Raw genomic sequence first — 19,046 nt, 5'->3', positions numbered from 1 at the left:
TGGTCGCTGCGGATTCGTAGCAGTTTTCCATCACATTTACAGTACCACGTAAACCTATGGAAAACCAAATCCGCAGTGCCCATGGTGTGAAAAATACCGCATGGAAACGCTGCGTTGTATTTTCCGCAGCATGTCAATTCTTTGTGCAGATTCCGCAGCGTTTTACACCTGCTTCATAATAGGAATCCACAGGAGAAATCTGCACAAAAAACACTGGAAATCCGCAGTAAATCCGCAGGTTAAGCGCAGTGCGTTTTACCTGTGGATTTTTCAAAACCAGTGCAGAAAAATCCGCACACAAATCCGCAACGTGGGCACATAGCCTTAGGGTTAGGGTTGGAATTAGGGTTAAGATTAGGGTTAGGGGTGTGTTAGGGTTAGGCATGTGGTTAGGGTTAGGGTTGGGATTAGGGTTAGGGGTGTGTTGCGGTTAGGGTTGGGATTAGGGTTAGTGGTGTGTTGGGGTTAGGGTTGGAATTAGGGTTAAGATTAGGGTTAGGCTTGTGGTTAGGGTTATGGTTAAGATTGGGATTAGGGTTACGGGTGTGTTAGGGTTGTGATTAGGGTCATGGTTAGAGTTTGGATTAGGGTTAGGGGTGTGTTGGGGTTAGTGTTGGAGTTAGAATTGAGGGGTTTCCACTGTTTAGGCACATCAGGGGGTCTCCAAACGCGACATGGCGCCACCATTGATTCCAGCCAATCTTGCGTTGAAAAAGTCAAATGGTGCTCTCTCCCTTCCGAGCCCCGACGTGTGCCCAAACAGTGGTTTACACCCACATATGGGGTACCAGCATACGCAGGACAAACTGGACAACAACTTTTGGGGTCCAATTTCTCCTGTAACCCTTGGGAAAATAAAAAATTGCGGGCTAAAAATTATTTTTGAGGAAAGAAATTATTTTTTATTTTCACGGCTCTGCATTATAAACTTCTGTGAAGCACTTGGGGGTTCAAAGTGCTCACCACACATCTAGATAAGTTCCTTTGGGGGTCTAGTTTCCAAAATGGGGTCACTTGTGGGGGGTTTCTACTGTTTAGGCACATCAGGGGCTCTACAAACGCAACGTGACGCCCGCAGAGCATTCCATCAAAGTCTGCATTTCAAAACATCACTACTTTCCTTCCGAGCCCTGACGTGTGCCCAAACAGTGGTTTACCCCCACATATGGGGTATCAGCGTACTCAGGACAAACTGGACAACTACTTTTGGGGTCCAATTTCTCCTGTAACCCTTGTGAAAATAAAAAATTGCGGGCTAAAAATCATTTTTGAGAAAAGAAAAATTATTTTTTATTTTCACGGCTCTGCGTTATAAACTTCTGTGAAGCACTTGGGGGTTCAAAGTGCTCACCACACATCTAGATTAGTTCCTTGGGGGGGTCTAGTTTCCAAAATGGGATCACTTTTGGGGGAGCTCCAATGTTTAGGCACACAAGGGCTCTCCAAACGCGACATGGTGTCCGCTAACGATTGGAGCTAATTTTCCATTCAAAAAGTCAAATGGCGCGCCTTTCCTTCCGAGCCTTGCCGTGCGCCCAAACAGTGGTTCCCCCCACATATGGGGTATCAGCGTACTCAGGACAAATTGGACAACAACTTTCGTGTCCAGTTTCTCCTTTTACCCTTGGGAAAATAAAAAATTGTTGCTAAAAGATTATTTTTGTGACTAAAAATTTAAATGTTCATTTTTTCCTTCCATGTTGCTTCTGCTGCTGTGAAACACGTGAAGGGTTAATAAACTTCTTGAATGTGGTTTTGAGCACCTTGAGGGGTGCAGTTTTTAGAATGGTGTAACTTTTGGGTATTTTCAGCCATATAGACCCCTCAAACTGACTTCAAATGTGAGGTGGTCCCTAAAAAAATGGTTTTGTAAATTTTGTTGTTAAAATGAGAAATCACTGGTCAAATTTTAACCCTTATAGCTTCCTAGCAAAAAAAAAAAATTTGTTTCCAAAATTGTGCTGATGTAAAGTAGACATGTGGGAAATGTTATTTATTAACTATTTTGTGTCACATAACTCTCTGGTTTAACAGAATAAAAATTCAAAATTTGAAAATTGCAAAATTTTCAACATTTTCGCCAAATTTCCGTTTTTTTCACAAATAAACGCAAAAATTATCGACCTAAACTTACCACCATCATAAAGCCCAATATGTCACGAAAAAACTATCTCAGAATCGCTAGGATCCGTAGAAGCGTTCCTGAGTTATTACCTCATAAAGGGACACTGGTCAGAATTGCAAAAAATGGCCAGGTCATTAAGGTCAAAATAGGCTGGGTCATGAAGGGGTTAATAGCCGCGGGCGGATTGCGATTCCACCCGCAGATATTGCGGGCACATGTCAGCTGTTCAAAACAGCTGACATGTATCAGGAAAGGTGTGGGCTCACCGCCAGAGCCCGATGTCGGTAAGGGGTTAATGCCTTTTCTACAGCAGTCTTGTACGCTGTATATATACTGTATATCCCACACGCTTTCTGCAGATCCTAGAAATAGGATAGGTCATCGGTGTCATATTACCAAAAAATCCTTTTAACCACTCAGCTACTCTAGTGCACAAGATTAGGGCTCTTTCACACGACCTGATATTACCAGTAGCGGAGATATCCATGTCCATGTGTACGTGTGTTTCATAAGTGTAGCAACCGTGTACCGCATCAGTATCACACCTGAGAAAAACCAACACAGTTTGAACTGTTCTCAGGCGCTGGGTGCAGAACACAGCTCACATCATTGTCTCCAGTCAGCGACAGCAGGGGACAATGTTGAGAGTTGTATTCAAGTGTAAAATTAAGAATAAAATAAGATGAGTATAATGTGATTTTTTTTTTTTAACACCTAATCCCCTGAAGCCACTGACCCCTGTCAAAAATAAAAAAACGTATACCTCACCTGTCCGAAGTTGAATCCAGTGTGCCCCATGCCGTAATCATTCTATGCGACATTTGCTTATTAGCACTAGTAGTGTCCGGAGGTGACCGCTCAATCTGAGGAGTTGGGGAGAATGACATGCTGCAGCGAGAGCGGGCCTCACAGTGAACTGCAATGAGATCACCGCTAGCACCGTGAGACTTTTTGGAAAAGAGAATTTAGCAGTCACTGCTCATAATAGTTACAAAATAATAAGGGGTGAAACTATTGCGCATGAAAACATATCATGGACAAAAATAAAAGTGCACATACCCCACATAGCAAGTGAAAAAAGACTTTATTGAGAACGCAAAAGCCTTTTTTCACTTGCTATGTGGGGTATGTGCACTTTTCTTTGCGCCGCCTTTCTCTTTTTGTCCATTAGAGTGAGACTTTTTCTCACGGTGCTAGTGGTGATCTCACTGAGGTCACCGCAGTTCACTGTGAGGCCCACTCTCGCTACAGCAAGTCATTCTCAGCTCTTCAGTGTGAGCGGTCGCCTCCAGCCAACGCTCATGCTGATGATCACGGCTTCCTGTCACGGCTCCTGTTCAGGCGCACTGATTTGCCCCGTTGAGGGCAGAGCAAAGTACTACATTGCGCAGGCGCTGGGCTTTTCGGATTTTTCCCGACGCCTGCGCACTGCAGTACTTTGTTCTGCCCTCAACGGGGCAGATAGAGTACGCCTACGCATGAGCCGCGACAGGTGCAAGGAAGAGGACGTCATCGTATGAAGATGGGAGGCGACGCCCATCGGACCGGACCGCGCCCCCAGGTGAGTATAATATAACTTGTTTTTCTTATCTTTCAGGTTACATCGGGGGCTTATTTACAGCATTACAGAATGCTATAGATAAGCATCTGATGGCGGTGGCCGAAGCTTATATATGAAAAATTAGGTGACAGATTCCCTTTAAATGTTAACCAGCGATTTCTCATTTTTCCAACAAAATTTACAAATCTATTTTTATTTTTTAAGGAACCACATCACATTTGAAGTGATTTCTAAAAACTGCATCCCTCAAGGTGCTCAAAACCACATTCAAGAAGTTTATTAAGCCTTCAGGTGCTTCACAGGAACTGAAACCATGTGGAAGGAAATAAAATGAACATTACATTTTTTCACAAAGATTTTAGTTTAGCTCCAAATTTTTTTATTTTCACAAGGGTAACATGGACCCTAAAATATGTTGTGAAATTTCTTCTGAGTATGCATATACCCCATATGTGGGGGGAAATCACTGGTCACACGGCCGGGCTCGGAAGTGAACACCGTTTGACTTTTTGTAACCAAAAATGGCTGGAATCGAGAGCGGACGATGAGTCTCGTTTGGAAAGCCCTTGATGTGCCTAAACAGTGGAAACTCCCCACAAGTGACCCCATTTTGGAAACTAGACCTCTTAGGGAACTTATCTAGACATGTCATGAGCACATGGAACCCCCAGTTTCTTCACAGAAGTTTATAACATAGAACTATGAAAATAAAAATAAAACATTTTACCCACAAAAAAATGTACTTTTAGCATCAATTTTTTTTATTTTCACAAGGATTACAGGAGAAAATGGACCCCAGAATTTGTTGCACATTTTCTACTGAGTACGCTGATACCCCATGTGTGGGAAAATACTACTATTTGGGGCGCACGGCAAGATTCGGAAGGGAAGGAGCACCATTTGACTTTTTGAACGCAAAAACGTCTGGAATCGACAGCAGATGCTATGTCACGTTTGGAGAGCCCCTGATGTGCTTAAACAGTGGAACACCCCCCCCCCCCCACAAGTGACCCCATCTGGAAACTAGACCCCTTAGGGAATTTTCTAAATGTGTCCTGATCAGCTAGAACAGCATGCGCTTCACAGAAGTTAATAACATATAGCCCGGTAACGGGAGAAAATGGACTAAAAAATTTGTTGTGCAATTTCTCCTGAGTACGACAATACCCAATATGTGAAGGAAAACCACTGTTTTGGTGCACAGCAGGGCTCGGAAAGTAGGGAGTGACGTTTGATTTAGTGGTCTGTGGGCGTTATGTCTCATTTGGAGAGACCCTGATGTGCCTAAACAGTGAAATAAAAAATATAATTGACCCCATTTTGGAAAATACACCTCTCAAGGATTTTATCCAGGGGTATAGTGGGCTTTTTCAATCCACAGGTACTACACAGAATTTGATAAAATTAGGTTGTCATATTGAAAATTTTCATTTTTTTTCACGAAAATGTTGTTTTAGACCCAAGATTGTAATTTTCAATGGATAATAGGAGAAAGTGGATCCCATAATTATTTTCACACTTTGTTCTGAATGCAACTATGCCCCATATGTGGTCATAAACGTGTGCTTGGGCACATGGCAGGGCTAGGAAATGAAAGTGTTATTTGCCTGGGATAGATTGTGAATGCTATGTCGCATTTGAAGAGCCCCTGACATGTGAAAACAGCAGAAACGCCCCACAAGTGCTCCCATTTTGGAAACTAGATCCATCAAGGAATTCATCTAGGGGTGTAGTGAGTATTTTAAACCCGTAGGTGCCTCATAGAATTTTACAACATTGAATCGTGGAAATATGACAGTTTAGTGGTAAAAATGTAATTTTTGAATTCGTTGCAAATTTGTTAGGTACACAAGGGTTAATACGTGAAACTAGACCCCACAATTTCTTGCACAAGTTCTCCCGAACGCAGTGCTGTTCTATATGTTATCAGAAATTGCTGTTAGGCCACACGTCAGGGCTGAGAAGGAAGGAGCGCTATTTGGCTTTTGGAGTACAGATTTTGCTAGAATAGATTATGGGCCACATTTGCGGAGCCCTGAAGATGCCAGAATAGCAGAAAAAAACAAAAGTGACCCCATTGGAGAAACTGCACCTCTCAATTCATCTATGGCTGAAGTGACTAATTTTGTAACATCCATGCCATTCTTTATTCTGGAAATTTGCAAATCTGCCAGTCTAGATGAATCCGAAAAAATGTGCGATGGAGCAAGAAGAGACTAAATACCTAGGATATGTAAAAGGTAGAGGCAAGATCAAACCCCAGATTAGTAAAGTGGATGCAATCCAAAACTAGTCAAGATCACTCTCAAAGAAGCAAGTTAGAGCCTTTCTGGGAATCATAAGGTACTACAGGAGGTTCTTCCCAAACACTGCCATGATGGCTGCACACCTGACTGACCTCCTTAAGGGTGCGTGTCTACGGTCCTTAATGACTACGCTTTGGACGGAGCGGAAAACCGCGCCGCCCCCTGTTGTACACGTGGTGATTCCGGATGTGTTCAGTGAACACATCCGGAATCGCCGCACCCCATGGCCCTGTGATTTACCTTGCAGCAACGGAGCGTCGCCGCAAAGTAAACAGACATGCTGCGTTCAGGAAAGACGCGCCGCATGTCCGTAAACACAGGGCCGCCGGATGCGTGTTCGCACGCATAGTCGAGATGGGATTTCATAAAATCCCCTTCACTATGCTGTAATATCTGGATGCTGTACGCAGCGTTCAATCCGCCGCTAATCTGGATGTAATCCGGCACATGGAAACATACCCCAAGGGGGCAAAATCAGCTATGGCAAAATAGGCTGTGAAGGCGGAGGCGACCTGTTAAAAACGGAAAGTGGCTCTGTGGAAGCAGACGGTTATGGTTGCCCCCGACTTTAAGAAGGAATTTGTACTCGAAACAGATGCCTCAGAAGTCGGTTTAGGAGCAATCTTTTCTCAGGATATAAGGGGCTGGGTGGTGGAACCACTGTGCCGGAGCCCAAGGAAGACCTGGAGGGGCGTAACTAGGAGCCTCACCCATCTGACCACGGATATGCATCAGCGTACGATACTGAGATCAGAAAAGAGATAAGGGAGGTGGTCCAGGTGCAACTCCAGGACTGACCTTGGGTAGATGATAGATGACCCCCTAGGAACGGGTAGCCGGGGTGCTCAGAGGGAATATCTGATAGATGCAGGCAGGCAGAGTAAGATGAAAGGTACCACTGATGCAGATGGGACCGGCTGATGGAGAGTTGAGCTCTGGAAAGAGCAACTGGACCAGGTGATGTAGAGATGACCACTAGCAGGTGTAGCGAGATTGACTGACAGTGAGCACCGGCAGGTGCAACGGGACCAACTCATGTTGAGATGAGCATTGGCAGATGTAATGAGTCCGGCTGACATAGAGATGCGCACTGGCAGCTGTAACGGGATCAGCTATTGGCTAGGGACAAATTTGAGGAACGTGCATGGCCCTTTAAGAAAGAGGAAGTGTGCGTGCGCACCCTAATCAGAGTGCCCGTGAACCTGCTTCCGAGCAGCTGCAGATCCGGAGACTGAGCAGCACGGGAGCCATGGCGATGATTGTGCTGGCGTCTCTGCAGGGGGAGGGACGGCATGCAGAGATGCCGGCGCTACAATATACATGGGGAGAAGCACCCTGTTCTCTACCTGAGTAGGAAGCTTTCGTCATGTGCAAAGAATTATTCCATCATAGAGAAGGAATGCTTGGTCATAAAGTGGGCGTTGAACACATTACGATACTATCTGTTAGGGCAAAAATTTTAATTAGCATCAAACATGTTATGATCCGGTGACCTAGGAGCCGCATGAAGCTTTCTCAGGAGAAGTGGAATCTATACTGACCGCAAACCCTGAACTTAACACCGCAACTAGAAGTAACCGTGGGGTGTGCCTAACATACCCTAGACACCTCGACACAGCTGGAGGACTAAATAGATGGAAATAGGAACACTAACTTGCCTCAGAGCAGAACCCCAAAGGATAGGCAGCCCCCACAAATATTGACTGTGAATAGGAGAGGAAAGACACACACAGGCAGAAAACAGATTTCAGCAAAAGAGGCCACTCTAGCTAAATAGGGAAAGATAGGACAGAATACTAAGCGGTCAGTATTAAAAACGCTTCAAAAATATCCACAGCAGAAAATACAAAAAGTTCCAAAATCTAACTAAATACATGGAATGTATATCTGCAGCTCCTGAGAATCCAACAAGACTGAGAAAATACTGACACAATCTAAGCTGGACAAAAAAACAATGAATAGAACTAAATCATTAAGCACACAGCATGTGTGCAACAATAACAAAACCAGAAACTTATCTTTGCAGATTTGGCAGCAAGGCAGAGGAACCAGGCAAGGACAAAACCTCCAAAAACAATGGACAACTGGCAAGGGCTAATGAATCCTGCAAGCCTAAATACCCCAGTCAGAACTGCAATCAGCAGATACACCTGACCAGGGCTGCAACCCAAAGACAACTGCATTACCACCTACAACCACCGGAGGGAGCCCAAAAGTAGAATTCACAACAGTACCCCCCCGCTTGAGGAGGGGTCACCGAACCCTCACCAGGGCCCCCAGGTCGATCAGGACGAGCCAAATGAAAAGCATGAACCAAATCAGCAGCATGGACATCGGAGGCAAAAACCCAAGAATTATCCTCCTGGCCATAACCCTTCCATTTGACAAGATACTGAAGCCTCCGCCTCGAAAAACGAGAATCCAAAATCTTCTCAACCACATACTCCAACTCCCCATCAACCAACACAGGGGCCGGAGGATCAACAGATCCGCAATAAAGATCTATGGAAGACATTATGGATAGCAAAAGAGGCCGGAAGCGCAAATCGAAAAGACACCGGATTAATAATCTCAGAAATCCTATAAGGACCAGTAAACCGAGGCTTAGGAGAAGAAACCTTCATAGGAACATGACGGGAAGACAACCAGACCAGATCCCCAACCCGAAGCCGGGAACCAACACCCCGACGACGGTTAGTAAAACGTTGAGCCTTCTGAGACAACACCAAATTGTCTACCACATGAGTCCAAATCTGCTGCAACCTGTCAACCACAGAATCCACACCAGGACAGTCAGAAGGCTCAACCTGCCCAGAAGAAAAACGAGGATGAAAACCAAAATTACAAAAAAAAGGCGAAACCAAAGTGGCCGAACTAGCCCGATTATTAAGGGCAAACTTGGCCAATGGCAAAAAGGCCACCCAATCATCCTGATCAGCGGACACAAAGCATCTCAAATAAGTCTCCAAGGTCTGATTAGTTCGCTCGGTTTGGCCATTTGTCTGAGGATGAAATGCAGAGGAAAAAGATAAATCAATGCCCAGCCTGGCACAAAAGGCCCGCCAAAACCTAGAAACAAACTGGGAACCTCTGTCAGACACAATATTCTCCGGAATACCATGCAAATGAACCACATGCTGAAAAAACAAAGAAACCAAATCTGAGGAGGAAGGCAATTTAGGCAAAGGCACCAAATGAACCATTTTAGAGAACCGGTCACAAACAACCCAGATAACCGACATCTTCTGGGAAACCGGAAGATCAGAAATAAAATCCATAGAAATATGCGTCCAAGGCCTCTCAGGGACCGGCAATGGCAAAAGCAACCCACTAGTACGGGAACAACAAGGCTTGGCCCGCGCACAAATCCCACAGGACTGCACAAAAGAATGCACATCACGTGATAAAGAAGGCCACCAAAAGGACCTACCAACCAAGTCTCTGGTACCCAAAATACCAGGATGACCAGCCAACACAGAACAATGAACCTCAGAAATCACTCTACTAGTCCGTCTGTCAGGAACAAACAGTTTCCCCACTGGACAGCGGTCAGGTCTGTCAGCCTGAAATTCCTGAAGAACCCGTCGTAAATCAGGGGAAATGGCAGAAAGAACCACCCCTTCTTTCAAAGTGCCGACCGGTTCCAGGACCTCAGGAGAATCAGGCAAAAAACTCCTAGAAAGGGCATCAGCCTTAATATTCTTCGAACCCGGAAGATACGAGACCACAAAATCAAAACGGGAAAAAAACAAAGACCATCGAGCCTGCCTAGGATTCAGCCGTTTGGCAGACTCGAGGTAAATCAGATTCTTATGATCGGTCAAGACCACAATACGGTGCTTAGCTCCCTCAAGCCAATGTCGCCACTCCTCAAACACCCACTTCATAGCCAACAACTCCCGATTGCCGACATCATAATTGCGTTCAGCAGGCGAAAATTTACGGGAAAAGAAGGCACGCGGTTTCATCAAGGAACCAACAGGATCCCTCTGAGACAAAACGGCCCCTGCCCCAATCTCAGAAGCGTCAACCTCAACCTGAAATGGAAGAGAAACATCAGGTTGACGCAACACCGGAGCAGAAGTAAATCGACGTTTAAGCTCCTGAAAGGCAGAGACAGCCGCAGAGGACCAATCCGCCACATCAGCGCCTTTCTTCGTCAAATCGGTCAAGGGTTTAACCACGCTGGAAAAGTTAGCAATGAAACGGCGATAAAAATTTGCAAAACCCAAAAATTTCTGAAGGCTCTTTACGGACGTGGGTTGAATCCAATCATGAATGGCCTGAACCTTAACCGGGTCCATCTCAATAGATGAAGGAGTAAAAATAAAACCCAAAAAAGAAACCTTCTGCACCCCAAAGAGACACTTAGACCCCTTCACAAACAAAGCATTGTCACGAAGGATCTGAAACACCATCCTGACCTGCTCCACATGAGACTCCCAATCATCAGAAAAAAATCAAAATATCGTCCAGATAAATTCTTGATTGTATATCAATATAATTCCGGAAGATATCATGCATGAAAGATTGAAAAACAGATGGAGCATTAGTGAGCCCGAACGGCATCACAAGGTATTCAAAATGGCCTTCGGGCGTATTGAACGCAGTTTTCCATTCATCACCCTGCTTAATACGAACAAGATTATACGCCCCCCGAAGGTCAATCTTTGTAAACCAACTAGCCCCCTTAATCCTAGCAAACAAATCGGAAAGCAAGGGTAAAGGGTATTGAAACTTGACCGTGATCTTATTCATGAGGCGATAATCAATACAGGGTCTCAAGGAGCCATCCTTCTTAGCAACAAAAAAAAACCCTGCTCCCATCGGTGATGAAGATGGCCGAATATGCCCTTTCTCCAAAGCCTCCTTAACATAACTCCGCATAGCGGTATGTTCAGGCACAGACAGGTTGAAAAGTCGGCCCTTAGGAAATTTACAGCCTGGAATCAAATCAATAGCACAATCACAGTCCCTGTGCGGTGGAAGAGAACTGGACTTGGGCTCATCGAATACATCCTGAAAATGAGACAGAAACTCTGGAATTTCGGAAGAGGAAGAAGAGGAGATGGACATTAACGGAACATCATTATGAACCCCCTGACAACCCCAACTAGTCAGACATAGACTTCCAATCCAACACAGGATTATGTACCTGCAACCATGGAAAACCCAGCACGATAGCATCATGTAAATTATGTAACACCAGAAATCGACAATCTTCCTGATGGGCCGGCGCCATACGCATGGTCACCTGTGTCCAAAACTGAGGCTTATTATTAGCCAAAGGTGTTGCATCAATGCCCCTTAAAGGAATAAGGTTCTGCAAAGGCTGCAAGGGAAAACCACAACGCCTGGCAAACTCAAAATCCATTAAGTTCAAGGCGGCACCTGAATCCACAAACGCCATGACAGAAAATGATGACAATGAGCAGATCAAGGACACCGATAACAGAAATTTAGGTTGTACTATACTGATGGTAAATGAACTAGCGATCCTCTTTGTCCGCTTGGGGCAGACTGAAATGACATGAGAAGCGTCGCCACAATAATATCACAACCTATTCTGACGTCTGAATCCTTGTCGTTCCGTTCTAGACAGAATCCTATCACACTCAGGATCAGGACTCTGCTCTGAGGACAACGCCACAGCGCGCACAGTTCTGCTCTCCCGCAAGTGCCGATTAATCTGAATGGCCAGAGACATAGAATCACTCAGACCGGAAGGCGTGGGAAACCCCATCTTTAACGGATTCAGAAAGACCCTTTCTGAAAATTGCCGCCAAAGCATCATCATTCCATTTAGTCAACACAGACCATTTTCTAAATTTCTGACAATACAATTCTGCCGCCTCTTGACCCTGAGACAGGGCCAAAAAGGTCTTCTCCGCTTGATCCACAGAATTCGGTTCATCATATAATAATCCTAAAGCCTGAAAAAAGGAGTCCACATTAAGCAAAGCAGGATTCCCAGATTCCAGGGAAAATGCCCAATCCTGTGGATCACCACGCAGCAGGGAGATGACGATTTTAACCTGCTGAATGGAATCACCAGAGGATCGAGGTCTCAGAGCAAAAAACAGTTTACAATTGTTTTTAAAACTCAAAAATTTGGACCTGTCACCAAAAAACAAATCAGGAGTAGGAATCTTCGGCTCTGAAACAGGAGTCTGAACAATATAATCAGAAATACCCTGTACCCTAGCAGCAAGCTGGTCCACACGAGAAGCCAATTCCTGAACATCCATGCTAGCACAAGACTCCTCAGCCACCCATAGATAAAGAGGGAAAAAAAAGACAAAACAGACTGCAGAAAAAAAATGGCTCAACACCTTTCTTCCCTTCTTCTGAGATGCATTTAACTCATTATTGGCCAGTTGTACTGTTATGATCCGGTGACCTAGGAGCCGCATGAAACTTTCTCAGGAGAAGTGGAGTCTATACTGACCGCAAACCCTGAACTTAACACCGCAACTAGAAGTAGCCGTGGGGTATGCCTAACATACCCTAGACACCTCGACACAGCCAGAGGATTAAATACCCCTATAGATGGAAATAGGAACACTAACTTGCCTCAGAGCAGAACCCCAAAGGATAGGCAGCCCCCACAAATATTGACTGTGAATAGGAGAGGAAAGACACACACAGGCAGAAAACAGATTTCATCAAAAGAGGCCACTCTAGCTAAATAGAGAAAGATAGGACAGAATACTAAGCGGTCAGTATTAAAAACTCTTCAAAAATATCCACAGCAGAAAATACAAAAAGTTCCACAATCTAACTAAAGACATGGAATGTATATCTGCAGCTCCTGAGAATCCAACAAGACTGAGAAAATACTGACACAATCTAAGCTGGACAAAAAAACAATGAATAGAACTAAATCATTAAGCACACAGCATGTGTGCAACAATAACAAAACCAGAAACTTATCTTTGCAGATTTGGCAGCAAGGCAGAGGAACCAGGCAAGGACAAAACCTCCAAAAACAATGGACAACTGGCAAGGACTAATGAATCCTGCAAGCCTAAATACCCCAGTCAGAACTGCAATCAGCAGATACACCTGACCAGGGCTGCAACCCAGAGACAACTGCATTACCACCTACAACCACCGGAGGGAGCCCAAAAGTAGAATTCACAACACAAACCATGCCCCACTCAGGATAAGGGAGAAAAAGGGGAAACATGCTCTAGTTACCTACTGGTTTCTAACCCTGCAGAATTTCAACATCTATGTGGAAGAGCTGGGAAGCTACATGGTAATGATGATGTCCTTTTAAAAATCCCGTGTCTAGTAGTAGAAGATGCCAAGCCCCACAGCTTTAAGCAGAGGGGGAGGTATGTAAGGTGGCTGGTGGACACATAGTTGATAGGATGTATCAAAAAGGTGGTTGTCCTCTGTGATGTAAACCTGGAGTAGGTACTAGTAGGTACTAAATAACCAAACACATAACAAGAAGAAGCATAGCAAAAGGTGATTGTTGTCAATCCAATGATCCGAAAAAATCTATGCCAAAGGTACAATACAGGAAAAAGGACTAATAAGTAAGGATTAGTCGCTATCACATATAGAAAAAGGGAGCTATGGGTCAACAAGACCCAGAAAAACGACCCAAAGAAATCCAAATGGTAATATATATATAAAAATATAAACTTTATTAATACACAATAATTATAAAATCATCACACATAGGAAACAGGTGAGGCACAGTACCGCAGGGTGTGCAAAGACACCACTAAAGGAGCATACTAAGGGCGCACGGAGCCGGGATCAGAACATATACCCATAAATATACATGGTGGACTACAAATCCCATACTGCTATGCTGAGAAGTACTAACCCAAACATTCACATAACCCGACCAAAGGCCCGAGTACCAATAGTATAGTGAATGTATGCACATTACCTCAAGTGAGACAGACGGGTAGAATAAATCCGGGGTCCGTGCGCCCTCCCCGACACACGTTTCGGTGATTAAACCTTCCTCAGGGGGAGTTCTAGTACACCAAATAATGCTCCAAAGTGTGACAGTATAAGGCTATGTGCCCACGTTGCAGAATAGGAGCAGAATTTTTTGCTTCTAATCCGCACACCCTTGGCAAGAAAAACGCATGCGGATTTAGACGTGTTTTCTACTCGTAATTGACGCGTTTTGCATGCGTTTTTCATGCGAATTTAAAGTGTTTCCGGAGCGGAAAATTGCAGCAAAAACGCAACTTGGGTTTTTCTAATGCATGTCTATGAGTGCGGAATTGCCGCAATTCCGCAAAAATAATGAACATGCTGCGTTTTTTTCCGCAATGCATTTCCGCCGCGGAAAAAAAGGCATCATGGGCACATCAATTGCGGAGTGCATTAGAAAATAATAGGATGCTGTTTGTAAGCGTTTTTTTAAGCGTTTCCACAGCAGAAAATCGCAGCAAAAGCACTTAAAAAACGCAACGTGGGCACATAGCCTAAGAGTCTCACAAAGGGAGAACTAAGCTAGGTTACCCACAATGTTGGCAAGGTGCGAATAATTTTGGAGTTTTGTGTGAAATTATTTCCTATTTGCCGTTTATATCTCAGTTTTTTTGTGTTGTTCCAGTGCACAATAAAGGAAATAAACATGTATAACAAAACATGTGTAACTGCAATAATTTTGTGGGACAATTACTTCATTTTCTGGAACAATTTCAAGGGTGCCAAAACTGTTGGCCATGACTGTAATTATGGCACATGCCAGGTACGGGCGTAAATTCCACCATATACTGCAATAATGAAGTACAAATGATCAAGTTCAGGTCCCTCTAGTAAAAAGTAATGAACATTAGAAAAAATATATTAAAAACAACATAAAACTTTGAATCACCACGCCTTTTCACAATATAAAAATAAATACATTAAAAAATAAGCATATTCGGTATTTCCACGTCCGCAAAAATATGTTCAAACAAAAAAAGAAATATGCGATAAAAATATTGTATGTTCTCCAAAACGATACCAATGAAAACGACGGATCATCAGGGGAAAAACGAGTACTCGTTGTTCTATCAACTGAAAAATAACGAAAGTGCAAAAAACAAAATTGGCCTCAGTGGGAAGGAGTTAAATTACAATTAGAAAGTGACATATTTATTCATTGTTTTGTTTCCACATAACCAAGTCATAGTGTAATAAGACATAATGGGAAGGGAAACCAAATGTACTTCAGCGCCCCTTGTGGCTTTTGGTAATGTGACAGGATAACAACAGAACCAGAAAAAAATGGCAAATTGCTAGCACAGTTGTTGCTTACACAAACCATTTCACTTTGATATCCATATAATCATACCCAGAGCTGCTAAATTCAGCATCAATGTGTCTGCCATAACAAGATTATGGAGGCTCACAGCTAAAATAACTCTCCCTGTTTTTCAAGGCATTAACACTTTGTTCCTAGTCAGACCTCACCATAAGGCAGTCTGCTATATAATGAGATTAAGGGTCCTCTGGCGCTGAGGAGATTAATTATCTGCATTCTGCATTCATACTTTGTTTCATATTAATTAAGTAGAAATCATGGCGTTGAGGTGCTTGTAGGAATATACAACAGCTGTGCAAACCCCAAAACTGAAAGAGCAACTCTTTCCGTCTGGGGAGTCTTTGAGCTGTGCTCCTCTCTCTGAGAGTCTTGTTATTCCACTTTATCGCAGATGGTCTGCTCAGCGCACATTTTCTGAAACTCTGATAACTTGAAATATTGTTGACATTTAATGTAGCAATAATTGCTCTGGGCTTTGTAGCCCGCACTCGCTTTGTGTACCGTGTTTACCTTGCAGAAGTCTAGCACAATTTGCTTACGCACATCAAACACAATAACTTGTAATTAAAATGCAGTTTTAATTTTTGAAACTTCTTCTTTAAAATGATGTTGAGGAGAACGTTCAAGGAGCTTTTAAAGCCTCCATTTCACTTATGATAAAGACCCATGCGTCCATTACATGGATCTTGAATGAATTGAAATGTAATATCGGAATAGTGTAAATGACATACAACTCAAATCCATAACACGGCTGTCTGCGTGGTCCACAATGGTGCCAGCTCATCCATCTGATCATTGTACAACTGTATATGGATCCAATGACATTTTCCATCAGCTATTTGAAGCTGTCACTGCCGTATATTTGATATGATTACTCAGTTACCCATTCATTCCCAGCAAACATTTGACCAGTCAGACTTCCAGAATGTCTGGTATGTTTTTCAGACCGGGATGACATTTCACGCTTGGAAAATATTCTATTTACAGATCTTAGAGCTTGGGGGATCTGATTCATAAAAAGAAATGTACCATAGTGCCAAGGTGATGATACCATCGTAGAGTTTAGAGGGGTTCTTAACTTTCCAGTTATAATAAAATACACATACATGTTTTGCAAGGGTGACATTTCTTTTCTAGGATTAGTCTAATGAAGAGCTATTAAAGCAGGGGTTGGCAACGTTGGGCCCTCACGCCTTGTAACTTCAAAGGCCTTACTCCGCCTAATAACCATGGCGTTTCTGCCCTTAGTGACTGTCATTTTATGGTCTTTTGTTTTGCAGCACCTTCACACGCAGGCCTCTCCACTGTCAGGGTCCTGTCACTTTTCTGCAGGCACTTGGTTTTTTTTACACCCATGTCCTGGGTATCTTCGGCTCTGCTTCCTTCCCCTGGGTCCACTGCCCTCTGTGCTACACATCGGGTTTTGCAAATTGCCCGGCATGGATCAATGACATAATCTGCCTAGAATTATTTAGGGCCCATTAAGACACACACCTATGTCTTGAGATTGAGACTCTAGTCTTTTTGTTTGTGCTTTTTGTGTTTGTGCTTGCATTCATCCCTGCTGTGTGCCACTTCATCCATTATGCTGCTCCTTAGATTCCTGTGTGTGCCAAGTATTTGCTGCCCACATGCCTTCCTGCTTGCTGCATCAATGCCCGTGGTCCGTGTGCCCACCCGGACCTCAGGCTTAGAGAATCCACCTCATCAGGTGAGCATAACAGACTTCTTCTGCAGGACTCACTTCTACCTTATCTCTCACACGGTGATGGTCACTCTTCATTCAGTGACTGCTAGTCTTCCTCACCTAGGACAGTCACAGAGGCAATCTTCCCTCAGTGATGTAGGCTGTGGCATTACACCATATCTGATAGATGTGACCCTCCCACACCTACAAGACACAGGGTGTTCAGGATATAGAGCTCCATTCTTCTACTTGTGCCCTCTGCAACTGACCCCAAGATATCTGCTGGGGAAAAAGACAACAAGACTATGATTTGCTATCAGAGGTGGAGAAATGCAGAGGCTTCCTTTGTTCCAAGGAAGAAGCTTCCTCTATTCAAAGAAAAAAATGGACAATTGCAGTAATGCACTCTGTCTCCGGTGTCCAGATATGATTATTGGAGTTTTCATCAATCCAATATTTAAAGGAGATATATTTTTGGCATCGTAGCAAAGGGATGAACAGAACGTATTCACTCATTCATAGGGCCATTCTATCCCAAGAAGAAACATGATAACAATACTGCCAGGGACTTCCAGGGGCAAAGATATCCTGTAAGTTGGGGATCTCATAAAATTCTAAAGGGCCAAGCACATTCCACAAATAGCCCCCATATGAGCGGAGAGGTATGTGGGCGTAACTTTTATCTAATAAAAAGCAGAAAATGGGTTTGGTCATACTTCATTTTGGACTCACACAGTTCGCTGTGAGAGTGTTCCATTTTCCCAATCGGGGGCTTCCCTCCGTAAAGATAAGAGCCATTCCTGCAACATCAGGTTTAGTAATTTTCTTTTGTTAGCCGTTCTATTTTATGTTATTGCATATACCATACTGTTTTGTTCCCATTTTGTATCATCTTTGTATATTTTTTGTTATAAACACTGCCTACCTTTCTAGATTACAAATGTAATCGCTCTGTTCCTCTTGCTCTGTAAAATGCACCCCTGAAGTTTGGGTACCACAGTTGTGCTGCCTTCCTCTCGGGGAGAGTAGTGCCATGCCTATGTATGTGCACACGTTGTGGATTTGACGCTACGGATTCGCAGCTGTTTTCCCTGAGTTTACAGTACCATGTAAACCTATGGAAAACAAAATCCGCAGTGCACATGCTGCGGATAAAAACGTGCAGAAACATAGCGTTGTTTATTCCGCAGCATGTAAATTCTTTGTGTGGATCCTGCAGCGGTTTACACCTGCTTCATAATAGGAATCCGCAGGTGTAAAACCGCAGGAGGAATCTGCACAAAAACCGCAGTAAAACGCAGTGCTTTCTCAAAACAGGTGCGGAAAAATCTGCAGAGGTTCCATCTACGTGTGCACATACCTTTAAGAAGCACAGAGGAACTTACGAGCTATAGGAGGGCTGCTACTGCAAAGCGCAGAAACCGGACACAGGGAGCCCATGGTTGTGGGCAACTGCAAGTCCCACAGCAGAATCGGAGGGCAGGAAGCTTAAAGTGACTTGCCCACGTAAAACCTGAGGTACAGCAGCATTCTAGAGCCCAGAGTCCCCTCTGACCGAGAACCACAGGTGGCGTCACGAATACAAACATTATTAAATCCTTTAACCCCTTTCTGTCATTGGACGTACTATTCCGTCCATGTGGGGTGGGCCCTAATTCCCAAGGATGGAATAGTACGTCCAGCACGATCGGCCGCGCTCACGGGGGAGCGCGGCCGGGTGTCAGCTGACTATCACAGCTGACATCCGGCACTATGTGCCAGGAGCGGTCACGGACCGCCCCCGGCACACCGCGATCAAACATGATCGCGGTGTGCTGGCGGTATAGGGAAGCATCGCGCAGGGAGGGGGCTCCCTGCGTGCTTCCCTGAGACCCCCGCAGCAACGCGATGTGATCGCGTTGCTCCGAGGGTCTCCTACTTCCCTCCTCGCCGCAGATCCCGGATCCAAGATGGCTGCGGCATCCGGGTCCTGCAGGGAGGGAGGTGGCTTACCGAGTGCCTGCTCAGAGCAGACGCTTGGTAAGCCTGCAGCACTATAAGTGACATTGGTGATCTGACAGAGTGCTGTGCACACTGTCAAA

Source organism: Ranitomeya variabilis, chromosome 6 (assembly GCF_051348905.1).
Source record: "Ranitomeya variabilis isolate aRanVar5 chromosome 6, aRanVar5.hap1, whole genome shotgun sequence".
Taxonomy (NCBI): Eukaryota; Metazoa; Chordata; class Amphibia; order Anura; family Dendrobatidae; genus Ranitomeya; species Ranitomeya variabilis.
The sequence above is the reverse complement of the archived record's forward strand: the minus strand, read 5'-3'. Positions refer to the sequence as shown.